Source organism: Camellia sinensis, chromosome 2, assembly GCF_055761805.1.
Source record: "Camellia sinensis isolate YWXY chromosome 2, ASM5576180v1, whole genome shotgun sequence".
NCBI classification, from domain to species: domain Eukaryota; kingdom Viridiplantae; phylum Streptophyta; class Magnoliopsida; order Ericales; family Theaceae; genus Camellia; species Camellia sinensis.
Window position 1 is genome coordinate 181323090 of NC_138962.1, and position 17370 is coordinate 181340459.

Sequence of the window (17370 nt, forward strand, 5' to 3'; positions counted from 1 at the left end):
CCCTCACACAAGTGTAGAGCCCACACCCTGAAATATGTTGAGTAACCCTTGTGAGAGAAGTGGTGCCTCATGTGGTGAATTTGTTTTTGTATGTGTAACATTATTGATTCTTTGGATACACATGTCACAAACCAAATGAGTGATAATAAGAGGAGAAAAATCATACTCTAGGTGCCAAGAATCAAAAAAAGAATTATGAGAATCCTATAATCAGGAATTTCACAAGAACTGATAAGTTTACTACATTTAGTTAGGAATTCTGTTTAGAAAAATGATAAAATTTTAATATTATAGGTTAATTGACTTTTTGTTTTCCTCCTAAATAGTTTGCATTGGGAATGTGATACCATGGGGAATGTGGAGGGTAAGATTCTTGCTTAATTTGAAAAAATGACTCCAACTACCGTATGTCATTTGAAATTATTTTAAGGACAAATTATGCTAGTAGATCTTATGCTTTTCCTTTTGTGTCAAATTGGTCATATAGTTTTAATTGTCTTGATTTTGTTCTTGAAATTTTGATTTTGTGTCGTTATATTCCAATTAAGAATGCTCATTTTTTTTTTAATTAAAGAAATTATGCACTTACACTACACGTGCGATCTTGAAATTATTTTGGTAGTAAGATTGATGATTGGGTAAAGGTGGTGGCAAGAACGGTGATAACTAGTTGTTGAAAATGAGAGAGATGGGTTGTGGTGAATTTACTAATTTGCCCCTAGAAATATGGTAGGCACACATGGTCATTTTTTTTTTTTTTATCAAAAAATCTAGTGCATATGTTAGTGATTGGACCAAAGTAATACAAAATTAAAAATTCAAAGATAAAATCAAATTAATTGAAATTACATAAATCAAATTAACACAAAGAGCAAGATACAAAAACTATCAACATAATTTACCCATTATTCTATCAATCTAATTCATTTCAAACATTAAAATCGTAAATAATTAGAATCACAAGTGAGCTTACAGATATAGGCATTCAATTCCAACCATTCATATAGAAGAAAAAAATGGAAAAAATAAATGGAGAAGTGCACACTTCAATAAGTCCCCATTACATCTTAAAGACCCAAACCTAAAATCCTAAGCATGACTTGCAACCATTCAAAAAGAAGTCACAAAACATGCAAAGGAGCTATATGTTGTGAGAAATAAATATCTAATCCCATGCTCAATCATTTTTTTTTTCTCTAATGATTTGCTTATCTTTTATGATCATGAGAGCATTGTTGGAATAAATTCATTCCTACTTAGAATTCTGTGTGAAAAAAAATACTTGTCAAACATTTCCTTATACCACTTTCTCTACCCACAATGAAACTTCAAAGCCATGTATATATATAAGCAATTGTAAGATCCAAAACTCATATCACTACAAAAATTTCAATTTTTTGCAACGGTAAAATGTCGTCACTAATACTCCTAATGTCGTCTTAAAAAAACTTTTAGTAATGGGAAATGACTTTTAGCGACGGCAAAGGGGAGGTCACAATAGAAGGCGTTGCTAAAACGTTTTAGTGACGTCATGGTGTCGTCGCCTTTTTTTTTGTGACAACAAATGTAGCCTTTTGCGACGACATTTTACTATCGCCTATAATAGGTAAAAAATTGAGACCTTTTGCGACAGCAATGTTGTACCGTCACTAAAAGTTTTATTTGAGAAGACAAAAGAAATGCTATCATGAAAGGTTTTTTTGTTGCAACGACATGACCTCTGTCGCCAATTTCTTTTGTGACGACATTACCTATGTCGCCAAAAAAATAGATTTTAGTTCTAATATTTTTTTGCAACGGTGTGGTGCCGTCGCCCAAAAAAAAAAAAAAACAAAAGAATCCTATAATAAAATTATTAAAACTATTAAAATTACCTATATTAAATGAAAAAGAGATCAATAATTGCATAATAATATAAAAATTCATGTATAGAAATAACAATTTCTCCATAATAAAAATATTCTTACATTCATAACTACACATCAGCAAAATTACCGCACTACATAATGCTCCATAATACATATATAATCTTTAAATACATAATGTTGTTCACAATTCAAAATAACATAAACCAAAAACAAAAGTTTTCCTCATCATTCTTTGTAGGTAACAGAAACAAAAGTTAATCGCATTCTTCACAGGCATGCATTCCACAAAAAGTAAACTTCTACTTGGAAAATATCTGAAAACAAAAAACAAGGATAATTAATGGCAATATAATTATGTATTAATATGTTAATTACAAAGAAAAAAAAAACATAAAAATTTAACTACTATGCAATTACAACGATAAGTAAATAATTTTGCCTAGACCGAAATCCTGCTCTAACTCTCAAACTGAGAACCCAATTCAAGTCTCATCTTCTCCCACAAGTCTCTCATGCCAAGGCGGTCGTGTGTGCCAAGTTTCGTGCTAATCCAACGCCGTTTAGTTATTTTGAGGCGTCAACACCTCGAATTCTAAATTTCTTAAGGAACTAGTTTGCCTAGACCGAAATCCGATTCTAACTTCCAAACCGAGAACCCGATTCGAGTCCCGTCTCCTCCCACAAGTTTATCGTGCCTAGGCGGTCGTGTGTGCCAAGTTTCGTGCTAATCTGACACCATTTGGTGGTTTTGAGGCGCCAACACCTCGAATTCTAATTTCTTAAAGAACTAATTTACCTAGACCGAAATTGGGCTCTAACTCCAAAATTGAAAACCTGATTTGAGTCCCGTCTTCTCCCACAAGTCTCTCGTGCCTAGGCGGTCGTGTCTGCCAAGTTTCGTGCTAATCCAATATCGTTTGGTGATTTTGGGACGTTAACACCTCGAATTCTAAATTTCTTGAATGCAGTGACGTCTTAATTAAAACCAAGAGAAGTTACAATCTCTAATGTAATTATGAATCTTAAACTTTAAATTCTTGAACTATTTCATAAAGCATATATAAGAAAATCTTCTCCTCCAGATCCCATCAGACATGGATAACTAAAGACCATAGACAGAGAGACACTGATTGATATCAACATTGCTCTCACATTTTCATAAACAAATCTAGTTGAGACCCGCCTTCATATATTGAGATAGGTATTTTCTCCTTATAAACAACTTCATAACGTTTTTTCTAGATTCATAAAAATTATAACAACACAATGTGTCAAGTGTTTCCAAAACATCTCTTATGGGTTTCAAGAATCCATTCCTAGATGTTTGCCAATAACATTTAGTGTAAAAAATCCTTAATTGCATTTGTTGTTTGGAAAGAGAGTTTTGGGTAACTTTGATGCAGACTAAAGAAACAGCAACATGGATAGTGAATACAAGCACATAGAAGATAACTAAAACATCACAATTAGAAATGGGTTACCTCTAAACCAAAACAACAAATATATAGGAACAATGCAAACATTTTAAATATCAGAGAAACACATAGAACTATCCCAATAGAAGAAGCTGATAAACCGCATGGTTTACACTTTACAATTAAAGACATTTTATGAAAGTTCAATTCTATTATACTAAGAAGACGATGCATATCTTTTTTTCATTGTTTTTTTCTATTTCCATAATCATTCGGACTTAGAAACAATTAAGCAACGTAACAATAAACTAAGCAACCCAACCTGATTGGGACACAAGGTTTAGTTTGGTATGATTATTCAGCTTATATAGTAATTAATTAACAACATATTTAGCTAATATAGTCATTGACATAGTTCTACTTAAGCCATAAAAGCACCAGACTTGATCTAAAATACATATACATAAGTCCACAAATCAGGCCTGAAGAAAATTTAACAGTTTTGCTAACTGCTCTGAAAAGAGCAAAATGTCCATTATCTGCTTCCAATCATGTACTACCTAAACTAATTGATGACATAACACTAGAAACTTCTATGAATGATTCAAAATTGTTCAGGAAGTAATGAATTAAGATAATAAAGGTTAGAAAAAAATGAATATACCTCAAGATTCTGCATTCAAACTCTTTGCTGTGAGCTAAGCATAAGTTTCCAAATGTTTCATAAAGCCCATCTGTCCCAGATAGCCTTTTCACAGAAAATTTAAAACTCAAGATAAAAGAATCGACAAGTAAAAACATCTTTAAACATTTAAAACATGTAAAATTAAGCAATGCTAAAATGGCACTCAACTCACTCTCTCTATAGATCTGTAAATGGGTATGGTTTTAAATTAAGGAAAATAATATATATACTTTGCACCCACCATGAGTGCTCAATTTTCATTACATGTGAAAGAGAAAGGTGATTGCAAAGAGATAGATGATGTCTCTTTCCCTCAAGGTTTGGGAATATTTCTACTTTTATGTTGATTTAGCATCTTTGCTCTATGACTATACTTCCAAAGAATACGGTGGCACTTCCCCTAAAGTGTAGCCCATTCTTTCTCCAACTTCTAACATCCTTCTGCTGCATATTGCTCACTTCCATAATTATTAGAAAATGATCCCTTAATTTGAGATTGAATCTTCCAATAACCGTCATGAGTGTCTCTACTCACTATGAGTCTCATGGCTTAGCACTTTACTAGTGATGATCACATGAATTTTTACAATGTGGTCTCAAGGTTATTGGAATTTGATCCCAAATGTTTCATGTTTAAATAGTAGTTGCATTGAAGTTAATTTTTTTTTCCCAACTATGTTAAAGACATTTTTAGATCATCACTAACAGTTATGATCAAATTGACAAGGCTAATATCATTTTTTGACTAGTTACAATTTGCAAAGTTTCCTTTTTTCTTTTTCTTTTTTTTCATTTTTTTTGATAATGTTATTTCAGTGATATCAAGGTTAGATCTAGCCAAAAAACAAAGTCACCCTATCAAATTTCAACATCTTTACAAATGGTGTTGATCAGTGTCTAAGTTGTCCCCAATGTTTAGTTTTGAATTGAAAGGAGTTAGGCCACAATAGGCTAAAGTGTCTCTGCCCAGTGAGAAGAAGCCTCTTGAACTTTTGATTTTTGAATTTTTTTTTTCTTTTTTTTGGTAAGTAATTTTTGATTTTTTGTAAATCAAAAATAAAAACACAAAAGGGTAAAAGATCATTTGAATGTTTTTTTATTTTTATTTAAAAAAAAAAAAAAAAAAAAAAAAAAAAAAAAAAAACTGAACATGCCAGTTAAATCAACTAGTAAGCCATGTTGGAGAAGTTATTTGGTGATTTTGGAGTATTACTCCATACCACTTATCTTAGGATATTTATTCCACCATGCCATGGGGAAAAAATACAAAAGTGTTGAGTCTTATTATTTTAGCCAATAAAATTGAAGTAGAAGCACTTTTTGTATTTAATCCTGAAGCAAATTAATTATGGTATAACATATGGCCAAACAATGGTCACTGATTCATTATGGCTCTGCTTGGTTGTGATTTGTAAACGTGTTTCTACACGTGCGTTTGAGTATGATGTTTGGTTGTTGTTTTGGAATCAATTTTCACGAGCTCTGCAGAGAGCTCTGTGCATCAGCCGCAAAATTTTGCCCAGGGGAAGACCGCCCGGACGTCCTTAGGGCTTCCACCCGGATGTCCTCCGCTGTACAGTTTTTTTTTTTTTTTTTTTTTTGGCAATTGATTTATATAATTAGGAAAAATATTTTCTGAAATTTTTTAAATTTTTAATGTGCTTTGAAATAATTTTGAGTTGTATGTTTAGTTATGAGTTGTAAATTTTTGTATCACATATCAAATATCACATCAATAATTTCCCACTCAAATCAAACCTCTATTCAAAAACTATTTTCAAAACTATTTACCAAACAAATTTTCTACACTCAAATCATAATTCTACAACACACAAACTCAAAATACAACTCATACTCTCAAAACACATTTACAAAACACAACCAAACGCAGGCTATGTTTTTTTAATCTTTTTATGTTTGTATCTATGCTCATGAAATGAGATATGGCTAAAGTTTAATTAAAATTCTGGTTCTTAAGTGTTGCAAAATTCACCATATTTTGGATCTTGTTTCTTTGTTTGGTTTATTTCTTGTCAAGTGGATCATAAATCAAGAATATTAATGGAAGCTTTTGAATGTCTAAGAATCTGTTTGGAATTCGAGGTGGATTTGAAGGCCCAATCACAATAGTAACTTTCTACTTAAACTCTGAATAAATTGGAGCCTTTATTTTTGTGTGTTTTTTCTTGTTCTTAAGATGCTTGAACATCTTGCAAGTGTATGAACATCAGAACAAAAGCAAGTTTGTTTTCTTATTTTATTTATTTATTATTATTATTATTTTTAACATGACAGTATGGTTTTGCCTACTATAAATACCCAAGGACTGGAATTTATTTTATTTTTTTTATGGTTTTGTATTTGTACATATGCTAAGAGATGAGATACGGTAACACAATTGAATTTTTGGTTTAGACATATTCATAAGCACTTGGTGGACAATTTATGGAGGCAGAGACATGTGAATATCTTGTGTAGACATATTGTCAAACACATAGTAGGCAGAGTTTGAAGGGAACACACCATGAATAAAACAAGAGCATGAATCTAGGGGTAAAAATCAAACAAAATACTGCATTGAAGATAAAATCAAACAAAGAAGAAGAACATACCAGGTATTTTGTCTGTTGCAGATGACACCAACGGTAGAAACAAGTGTTGTTCAGAGACGAAACTTGAGATCGTCGATCGGCATTAACAGAGCGGTTGTGAGAGTTGAGAGAATAGATCCCATAAACCCTAAACAAAAATGCTCTCTTCGGTGAAGATAAAGATCATAGGATCCAAACCCTGGGACTTCACAATAGAGTGTGGAGAGTTAGAACTATTTTGATATATTTGATTTCTTTTATTTTAATATTTTTGCTAGTGTTCGGTGCTAGAGTTTTTATTTTCCCGCCTATTTATTTTTTTTTTTTTTTTTTTTTTTTATCATACCTCACAACAGTAATCACCGTGTTTGGTTTGAATTTTTTGGATTAATTTTTTTAAAAATTGTCTTTTTTGGTTTTCGTATTTTTTTGTTTTTAGTGAATATTTTTTAAATTTTAAAATTTTTTTTATTTTTTTAGATGCACCTTACTTAGATGTATCTAAAAAGTAAAAAAATTATAAAAAAATATTTTAAAAAATTAATAAATACATAAAAATACAAAAATGTACTGAATTCTTTTTTTTTTGTATTTTTGGTATTTAGTGAATTTTTAAAAGATTTTTTTTACAATTTTTTTACTTTTTATGTGTATTTATGTTAGGTGTGTCTAAAAAGTAAAACAAATTGCTCAAAATATTAAAAAAAATTCAGTAAAAATAAAAAAAAAAACACGGAAAATAAGAAAGTATAATTTTTTTAAAAAGTATTTTTTGAAAAGTGGAAACAAGCAAGGTGAATTGTGTTTCGGTCGTACCTCACAATAGCAATGTGTTTCAAATATTGAGAAGAAACTTGAATTTGGGACAAAATTTTATAGTAAAAATTAATTTTAATTTATATTTTTTTTAAGTTTTATTATTTATGTTTGTAATTTTACCTTTATTAAAGTTTAATTAATATTTTGAATGAAAAAATAAATTTAAGAAATTTTATGATTTTAATCAATAAGTAATAATTTTATTAAAAAATAATTACTATTATGTTCTTAATAATTTCGTTAAAATAAAGTTAATTTTTTGTGGTCAGTGAAAAATATTTTTCTGTGGCCCATTTTTTTTTTTTTTTTGTTACTAAAAATCAAGAACTAATTTTTTATGGTAAAAGAAAGGAAGCTGCAGTAGTGGTGAAGGTGTTGGATAAGAGGTGATAATGAAGGTGATGGCAAAGGAGATTAGTGGTGAAGTTGTGGTAGTCGTAGAGGAGATGGAGTGGCGGTGGTGAAGAAGAGGCAATGGTAGTAGTAGTAGTAGTAGCAGTAGTGGCGGTGGTGGTAGTAGAGTGGTCGGGATGGTGGTAGTAATGGTAATCGTAAAGTTAAAGTGGAATGGCATTTGCAGTAGTGGTAAAAGTGATAAAGGAGATGGGTGGCGAAAGAGAGAGAGATGAGTGAGAGACAGATAGAAAAGAGAGGGAGATAGAAACAGAGTGATGAGCGAGAAAGAGACAAAGTGGTCGCTAAAAGTGTATTTTCTTGTAGTGGATCGATAAATCGAAAGGGAGCTCGGTAAATAAAGAAGAGAAGAGGAAGAGAGTGAGCAACGCGAACACAGTGGGAAAGAGAGACAGATAGATAAACAAACAGAGAGAGAAAGAGATAGAGAGAGAGAGAGAGACAAAAAAAAGAGAGAAACAAGAGATGAGTGAGAGATAGACAAAAAGAGAAAGAAAGAGAGCGAAAAAAGATAAACGAGAGAGAAAGATAGAAAAAGAGAAATGAGCGAGAGAGAGAGAGAGAAGAGAAATGAACAAGAGAAACTAAGAGAGAAGATAGATGAGAGAGATAGAGAGATGAGCAAGAGAAGAGAGATGAGACAGACAAACAGGTAGATAGACAGAGAAGAAGGATGACTGAAAGAGAGAAAGAGAGAAAAGAGAGAGAGACAGGAAGATGAAAAAAATGGGTGAAAAGAGAAATGTTATATCAAAAGAGTAAGACGACGTCTTTTTTTTAATTTTTTTTGCAATAGAAAAACACCATTGTATTTATTCAAACCATTTCGTGACTGTATATATATGAAGCCATCTCAAAGCCACAATATTTATTTATTTTTACTTTTTTTTTTTTTTGCAACAGTACCTATTACAGTGGCAAAAAACTCACTTTTTTTTTGCGACTGCAACTAGTGTCGTCGTAAAAACTCTATTTTTTCGCGACAGCAATCTCTACCATCGCAAATACTCTCATTTTTTGTGACAGCAATTTCTGCCGTCGCAAATACTCTCCTTTTTGCGATAGCATTTTCTGCATCGCAAATACTCTATTTTTTCGCGATAGTAAATTGTGCCGTCGTAAAAACTCACCTTTTTCACGACAGCAAATTGTGTCGTTGCAAAAAGTCACTTTTTGAGATGGCAAGTGTGCCGTTGCAAATGCTTCCATCTTTTAAGCCCATTTTTCTTATAGTGTATACATGAATTTAATTAGAAAATTAAATGTAGTCTAAATTTATTTTTTAGTGTGGATTTAGCATACGGAGTTGAATTTAAATGGATAAATTTTTGCGTATGAGCTTTAAGTCTATAACTTTATCATGCACAATCAGGATTTTGGGCCTAATGGTTATGTTATACCACTTTGTGGTATAAGGTTGTGAGTTCAAATCTTATGAAGATGAGTTTTACATTTTTTATTTGTCCATTATTATGAGAATTGTATTATGTGACTATTGTTAGGCTAGTTAGTTTTTTGGAGTTGGTTGTTAGATTTGTTGGGTTGGGCTTAATGGTTTCGATTGTTGTTGGGCTAGATAGTTTCTTTGAATTGATTGTGGGATTTGTTGAGTTAGGCTAAATTGTTTCTTTGGATTGATTATTGGATTTATAGATATATCATTGTCCAATTTTGTATAATTAATCTCCTATCAACTGAGAGAGGGAAAAAAATCATATATGTAGGTTTGATATTACATTGTTGAATCTATTTAGAACACTAGTTCTAAAAAATCTTGGATTCAAAGGTGTCTCCCATCCCCTACAATCTTGGATCTATTGAATAAATCCTGGATCTATTTAGAACACTAGTTCTTTTTCCTTTTCTGATTCAATAAATGCTATGAGTTTTAGAAATACAGATTGAAGTCGCTTTCGATAAGTAGTATCAACAAAATTTTTAAAACATCCACCGTAAAATCAAATGACGCACAGTGATTGTATAATAACTTTTCTATTAAAAAATTTGATTGCATAGTAAAATCTCTTCAAATAATATTTATATTAGATATGAAAAAATATATACCCCTTTTAAAAATTTTATAGTTGTTATAGAGATTTTAAATACACTTTAATAAAAAAATAAATAAATAATCCACCACTCCATGTGGGTATATCAAATTTGTCAAAAGAAGACAACCCATCAAATTTGTCAAAAGATGATAACACACTAATATCACGTTTGTCCAAATAATACAACCAATCAATATCGAATTTATCAAAAGAATACAACCCACCAATATCAAATTTGTCAAAATATGAATAGTGATCAGGCAAATTTTTCAAAGCGTGAATAGTAAAATTTTTAAAATATTTACGTAAAATCAAATCTTGCATAGTAACTTCCATTTAAATAATACTTATAGCAAATATATCATACAACATATATTTTAAACAAATAATATTTTGTGTCAAAAATTATAAAATATGTATATTAAAAAATCACAATTTATCAATTAATATTTTGAACATTATCAAAATCAAACCATATGATTAACAATCTCCCACTTTTTTATAATGGCAATACAAGTATGAATTTGACACAAAATTTTACATGAATAAATGTAACAAAAATATTCAACAATCATAATACATGTATTATATTTTCTCCCCCTTTATTAGCAAATTGTTTATCAAATAAAATTTATATATAAATCATATTTCTTCACCTCATTTAACATCATCAAAATAAAAGGTTAATACGGGTAATGAAATCATTTATCTTTTGAAGTAAATGCAACAACAAATATTTAATAATAAAAATGCAAGTATTTATTAGAATATAAAAAACTCCCCTTGAATTAATGCACACAAAAAAATAAATAAATAACACTATAGATTACCAATTGATAATATCAAGGGCCATTAAGATCCAGCCATATATAACTGCACCGAGTGCACTGGCATAAAAAGAAAAAATACAAATGAAACAAATTTCTTCATGCCAAATAGAAGCAATTGTTATGTAATAAAGAAGATTTTTTAGCACATATAACCATACAAGAAATATTACAAATTGAAAAAAAAAATTTAACATTTTGATCGGTAGTGATGGTGTAGATCGGCGATGATGGTGATGATGGAGAAGATCATGGATGAATTTTGTGTAGATCGGAAATAGTTTTGTGTAGATCGAAGACGGATGTATGTAGATCAAAGATGGATTTGTGTAGATCAGAGATAGATGTAGATGGATGATTATGGTGATGGAGTTGGTAGCGGATAATAGTGGGGATGAAGATGGTGTCGGAGGATGAGATGGAGCAAGAGTAGGTGAGAGAGATTATAAAAAAAATTTAAAAAAATTCAATTTTTTTTAATTTTATTTTATATATACATATAAATATAAACAGTATATAGGAATATTCATCATACCAAGTTTAGTTCTAATATAACAAAATTGGTCATCATTAAGTGGCTTGGTAAATATGTCAGCTAATTGACGATATGCAGACACAAATTCGAGTTTAATGTCACTTTTTAGTACATGATTTCTTAGAAAATGATGCCCTATTTCAATGTATTTAGTGCGTGAGTGTTGAATAGGATTTTTTGAAAAATTAATGGCACTTGTGTTGTTGCATTTCATAGGAATATGATCATAGCAAAGTCCAAAATCTTAAAGTTGTTGCTTCATCCAAAGCAACTATGCACAACAATCAGCGGCGGCAATATATTCTGCTTCAGCAATTGTAACAACCCCGACCTATGATTAGCCAATTAACCATGATTAATTTTGCCTAATGAGTAATTAAAATGAAATTCTAAATTAATTGCATGTGTGTTGTATTATTTGTATCTCTATCTATCTATCATAGAAAGATCTGTTCATGTCTATGTTTCGTTATGCGAATTGAAGGCCTTATCGTTATCCGATCACAAATTTAACTTGATTTATGTGTTACTTGGAATTTTTTGAATCTTGTGGTAGGTTCAATTAAAATTAGACTTGGAATGGATTAATTAGAATAATTAATGTCCAATTGATTAATTTAATCAATAATTTAATTAAGCCACTAACTAAGCCTATATAAGGCCTATGTGAACTCACTAGCTCACTTTACACTCTCCTATCACCCTACTTTAAAGAGAAAAACGTGGAGAGAGAGAGAGAGAGAGAGAGAGAGAGAGAAGAGAAGATTGAGCTCATCTTAGGAGAATTACTAGAGAATTTGGAGGGTTTGACTTGGGACTTCAAACAATTAACCATTGAGAGTATAATTGACCATTGAAGGTAAGAATTCAACCTTCTAGCATTAGGATTAAATCACCTAGCACATGAAGTCAAAGAATTGAGTTGTGTAGTGCAAGAATTGAACTTAGATAGCTGACTATAGGAGTGTATCATGCATGCATGCATGTATATATTATAGCATTTTGAGTTTGATTCTAAAGAATTTTTACATGCATGTGTCTATCTTGACTTGGTTTTGAGAATTTATCACATTTCTTACCATTTGACCTCAATTTATTATGTTTTGGAAAGTCTAAGGTCATAGTAATCCATGCATGTCATATTCATGGCATACTCATAAGTTTCAAGTTGACTTTTGAACAATTGGCATGCTATTAGGCCTTGATTTTACAAAAAGGTTTTGAATTCAAGATGTTTTCCAAGTTTAGACTTGTTTTCTCAAGTTTTGGGGCCCAAAGGTTAGGTTTGAAGGAATTGAATTCGTGTTTTGGACTTGGAAGTGCAATTTGGGAATTCTAGAATTTGCACCCTCTGCTCGAGTGACAAATCCTGCGCTCGAGCGACAAATCCTGCGCTCGAGCGACCACTCTGTGATCTTGCGCTTCCGCTCGAGCGACCAAAAGTTGGCTCGAGCGTGAAATGCAAGCTCCCAGAAGTTCTAATGTTTTACAGACCGCTTGAGCGACAAGAATTACGCTCGAGCGAGAACCTGAGTCTCACGCTCGAGCGACTATCGAGCGACCGTCAAGCGAAAATTTCACACAACCAGTACTTTTGCAAAAGTTTACAGATCGCTTGAGCGATAGAAGTTGTGCTCGAACGACCACTCACATTTTGCATGTCCGCTCGAGCAAAGGAAGTTGTGCTCGAGCAAGACCCCTTTTCCTAACATTTTTTACCAAGTGTTTACAAACGCATTTTGGCATCCACGTTGCATCCTAGACAATCCTAGGCCAAGATTAAGACATAATATGAAGGATAAGGACTAGAAACACACTAAGACTGAAACGAAATAAGTTAAGTATGACCCGAATGTGTGTTCCAATATGTGTATGTTACGTTTATGTAGGTCACACGCCGCGAACTGTTGATCTATTGCCAGCTATCAAAGTTATCTGTGCAATACTCTGTGAGTAATAACTTTGTAAAACTATGTTCAATGTTAAGTATTTTCTGAACATTATGATATGAAATGATCATTTTTTTGAAATGCTATGTTTTGTATGAATGAAAGATTGTCCAAGTTTCTGAAATGTATTCGTGGCATCCTTAGCATCATATGATATGCGTCCCTTTTATGAGTCATTAGAATTTTTTTATGGCCATCCCTTTATAGGTCATCGGAAACGTCTTTGTGCACACATGAGTCATCAGAATACTTTTATGGTCGTTCCTTTATGGGTCATCGAAAACGTCTCTGTGCACATGAGTCATCGGAATGCCTTTACGGCCGTCCCTTTATGGGTCATCGGATTTGTTAATGCTAATGGATGTGTCTTATATTGTGATGTGAAAAATACGAACTTTGAATACGAATGGGACTACGTATATGAATCTATTTCTACTTTGACATCTGATCATGTATAAGACTCTATCTTTAGATGGACATCATTCAGTAAAATCTTTACTATGTTATTATTCACTAGGCTTCCGCTTACTCTATTAGTTATGTATGTAAGTGACCAGGTGCACGACTAGGCTCAGTGATGACTGCCAAGAGAGTTTTTGTCAGCTAGCTTTTGTGACTCTCGAGGAGGTTCTGAATATTTTGTGGTCATGTTTTGTGATCATATAAGACTTTGTTTTGTATAGTGGACTAAGTCCCCTTTTGACTACGTCTGTAATGAATGTGACATAAGACTACTGCATTTATGATGTCACGTGAATGTATATTAAGTTCTTTTTCAAATCTCTGTTCCATGTATGTCTTCACAGCTCAATGGACTATGTATGTTTCTATATTTGCTTCCGCTAGCCCCTTATAATTTGCTATTCATATCAGAGGTTTTTGGTAATCCGAGGACTACTGGCCGATTATGCCGCTAAACCTATAGGGGCAGGTTTGGGTCGTGATAGCAGTTGACAGAGCCACTAAGTTTTGTTTTTTGCAAAACCAAGAAGTAAGAAAGTGTTCAAGAAAATGACAAGTGTCACTAATACTTTTTCGATTAAGTTTACATCGCGCAAAGTCAGCATTTGAGTAGCCAAAAGTTCAAAAGTGGTTCCCTTAGGATACCACAAACCCAAATTTGGAGTGCCAACAAGATATCTAAAAATACGATTGACTGCGATAATGTGTAACTCTTTAGGTGCAGATTGAAAACGTGCACACATACATACACTAAAAATTATATCGGGTCTACTAGCAATAAGATAGAGTAATGAACCAATCATACTTCAATATTTCTTTTCATTTACCGGTTTACCTTGCTCATCTTTGTCGATTTTTATTAATGTACTCATTGGAATTGTTGCACTCTTTGATGATTCCATTTCAAACATTTTGAGTAGATCCTTGATATATTTTGTTTGATTTAAATAGATCTCATCCTTGGTTTGTTTAATTTGCAGTCCGAGGAAGTAATTTAACTCCTCTATCATACTCATTTTGAATTCACCATATATATCCTTGGCAAACTCTTTGCACAAAACTTAATTAATAGCATCGAAAATAATATCATTAACATAAATTTGAATAATTAGCATATTCTCCTTTTTGGTTTTTATAAAAAGAGTTGTATCTATTTTTTCTCGAGAAAAACTTTTATCAAGTAGAAAATTAATTAATCTTTCATACCATGCTCTATGAGCTTGTTTTAAATCATATAAAGCGTTTGAAAGTTTGAAAACGGAAGGTTTTTCAACATAAACTTCCTTCGAAATATACATATTTAAGAAAGCACTGTTAACATCCATCTGATATCATTTAACATCTTTAAAACATACAAAAGCAAGTAACACTTTAATAGTTTCGAGCCTAGCAACTGGTGCAAAAGTTTCTTCAAAATCAATGTCCTCTTCTTGATAATAACCTTGGGCTACCAATCTAGCTTTGTTTCTAGTACTAACTCCAGATTTATCCATTTTATTTCAAAAAAACCCATTTTGTACCAATAGCTAGATGATCCTTAGGCCGACGGGTCAAAAACCAAACTTTATTTCTTTCAAACTGACTTTATTCTTGTTGCATAGCTAAAATCAATTTTTCATCTTTTTCAACTTCAAAAAACGATTTTGGTTCAATTTGCGAAACAAATGCTAGGTTACCACAAACATTTCTAATAGAGGAACAAGTTTTTATGCCTTCATTGTATCACCTATGATAAGGTTTTTAGAATAGCCATGAGCATACTTCCATTTAGGGGTGTAATTTTGACCCGTGGGCCCGGCTCGTTAAGGCTCGTTTAGGCCCGGGCCCAAGCCCAGCCCGAGGCCTTGGGCCAGGGCCATCGTTTTGAAGCCCGGCCCACCCAAGGCCCAGTGTTATTTTTAATGAAAAATAATAAAATTTTGATTAAAAAAATATAAAAAATTTTAAAAAATTGTTCAAACCCGCCCAAAGCCCGAACCCAAGGGCCTGGCCCACTGGCCCGCCCAAAGCCCGAATACCTCTGGGCTTGGGCCTAGGCCTAGTTTTTTGGCCCGTGGGCCAGCTCGGCCCAATTTTTTTGCGAGAGCCCGCAAGGCCCGACATGGGCCTGACCCAAGCCTGAATGGGCCTGGCCGGACCAAAATTACACCCCTACTTCCATTCAATAGGTAGATTTGATTCGTTTTCTGGACGAGAATATTCTTCTTAAAGATTTTTCATTGTGATTTCTTCTTTTTTGTTCTAGAAATGGATTTTCTTCATTTTCTATTATGTAGATGTTCTCCGTTCTTGAATGTATTTCTGCAGTATCATCACTTACATGATTCTTGGAAACAACATTGTTAGATTCGTCAAAGGCAACGTCTACAGATTTTTTTAACAAGTAACGTTCTTTTATTGAATACTCTATAAACTTTACTAGAATTTGAATAACCAATAAATACAATTTCATCCGATTTAGTATCAAATTTTCCTAAGTTATCTTTATTGTTATTCAATACAAAACATTTACAACCAAAAGCATGCAAGTGGTTAATATTAAGTTTTCTACCTTTCCAATGTTCATAAGGGATTTTCTTAAAAATAGGTCTAATCATGGCACGGTTTACAATATAGTATGCACTGTTAACGGCTTCAACCTAAAAACATTTAGGTAAATTATTCTCACAAAGCATAGTACAGGCCATTTTTTCAAGAGTTCTATTTTTTCTTTCAACCACACCATTTTGTTGAGGAGTCCTAGGGGCTGAGAAATTATGATCTATTCTTAAGTCATCACAAAACATAATAAAATCATCATTATAAAACTCTCTACCATGATCACTGCTAATACTACAAATGTTAAGACTTTTTTCATTTTGAATTCTTTTACAAAGTTTTGAAAAATTAGAAAATGCTTCATTTTTGTGTGCTAAAAATAATACTCATGTATATCTAATATAATCATCAACACAAACAAAAGCATACGATTTTCCTCCTAAACTTAATGTTCTAGATGGTGCAAATAAATCAATATGCAAAAGTTAAAGCGGTCTAGTAGTTGAAACAACATTTTTATATTTAAAAGAAATTCTTATATGTTTTTCAAATTGGCATGCATCACAAAGTTTGTCTTTTTCAAAATTAATTTTGGGCAAACCAATGACTAACTCAACTTTTGAAAGTTTTGAAATTAAATCTAAATGAGCATTTCCTAATCTTCTATGCCATAACCAACCAGTTTCATTTATTGCAGATAAACATTTAACATTAAAATGAGAAGACAAGTTGTGCAAATCAAACACATATACATTCTTATGTCTATGTCCTATAAACTGAGTTTTATTATCTCTGGTGTTCTCAATTGTGCAGTGAGTTTTCTCAAAAATAATTCTATTATGTTTATCACATAATTGACTAATGCTAAGCAAGTAATGTTTTAAACCTTCAACAAGTAAAATATTTTCAATAATAAGAGAAGAATTTTTACCAATACTACATATACCAATGATTTTTCCTTTACTATTGTCGCCGAAGGTTACATATCCGCTAACCTTTGATTGAAGTGTGGCGAACATAACTTTATTTTCGGTCATGTGCCTTAAGCATGCACTATCGAGATACCATCTATAGTTACTGGATTTTATTTTTATCACGACTCAAACCCGCCCCTATAAGTTTAGCGTCGTAACCGGCTATTAACCATTGGATTATCGAAGGCCTCTTGACGGAATAACATATAATTAGGGGCTGCGGAAACCATAAACAGAAATGT

General features: G+C 32.1%; 1 long non-coding RNA gene across 1 annotated transcript; it reads right to left on the reverse strand.

The window, feature by feature from the left end:
- Positions 1-1927: 1927 nt before the first annotated feature.
- Positions 1928-6777, reverse strand: LOC114323195 (uncharacterized). The gene is made up of 3 exons (XR_003651051.2): positions 6581-6777; positions 3948-4031; positions 1928-2182 (listed from the first exon to the last, which is right to left on the reverse strand). It is a non-coding gene; the product is annotated as an uncharacterized LOC114323195 (long non-coding RNA).
- Positions 6778-17370: the final 10593 nt, after the last annotated feature.